Below are 1,165 nucleotides of genomic sequence, written 5' to 3' on the forward strand. Positions count from 1 at the left end.
TCGTCAGACTGGACGATTACGGCGATCGCTTGCTGTACGCGATGCAACGTCGTGGTTGGAAGATCGTGCGGCTGGTTGATCGCGCTCACGAAATGCCGAGAGGCAAGGAGCGCCCGATCGGAGCATACGACGGCGAGCGACTTTACGTGCACGTTTCGGAGGGTCTGCCAAAATCTGTACCGCAGAGGGGAGAGGTGCTCTGCATCGTCGTCTTTCTGCTGTTGGTCGCAAGTTCAGTTTCGTGGTCGGTGAGTCAAATCACCAGACGGTATCGATGATAAATTCTGTAGTATTCGGGGACTTTGCAAGTTTCGGACTTTCGCGAAGACGAGTGCGGAGACGTGAGGTTGTAAACGACGTCCGGTTCGTTGGGAGAGATGTGAGGCGGCACGAGGAAGCCCGATAACGGCGAAGTCGAGGACGGAGCTTCGCAGACCGGCCGTTCACCGCAATCCTCCACCTTCCAAGTTCCGTCCGTCACGTTGTGGACGACCGCGGAATTCGGAGGCGGCTTTTAGCTTACGCATGTCGGAGGAGGTTTTCGGACGCACCAGAGGCCAAGGTCCCTCAGATTGCTGCAACCGCGGAGACAGTGAACCAGCGTCGCGGACGGTGGTCTTCCTTCTATCTTCAACGTTTCTCCGACATTTTTGAAAACGCTATCTGTCACCGTGAACCTTCTTCCGATCGATATCACCGACGTCGTGTTTAGGACGGCGATCGGAATCCGGTGGAGGTCTACGGTCGCCCCTGCCGCCGCGAACAGAGCGACCGTGATTGCCAAGGTCGTGCATCCGGCGATGTCGACGTGCCTCATCCTCTTCGTCGTCCTTGTCGTTCGTCTCGTCTCGAGTCCCGTGGCAAATACGTCGGAGACGGTTTTCGGCAGTTCTAGAAGATCGTTTTCGATGAGCTGGTCCACGCTCCAGGGACGATTCGGAGGCATCACGGGATCCGACACGTACTCGACGACCAGCTCCACCGATCCTTTGCCAGCCGACGGACCAGAGATGCGATCGAGTTCCAGAACCAGGCTCTTGCCCTTCATCAGAACGTAGTTCGATTGAGCGTGCAAGCTTTCCGCGACGGCGACCAGCGCTTCCACGACCGGAAACGGAACGACGTAGTCCGTCTTGGTGCTCTTGAAGTCGTCCCTGTCGAAATG

This window comes from Anneissia japonica, unplaced genomic scaffold (genome assembly GCF_011630105.1).
Source record: "Anneissia japonica isolate Jap-2015-1 unplaced genomic scaffold, ASM1163010v1 scaffold288003_len116008_cov116, whole genome shotgun sequence".
NCBI lineage: Eukaryota > Metazoa > Echinodermata > Crinoidea > Comatulida > Comatulidae > Anneissia > Anneissia japonica.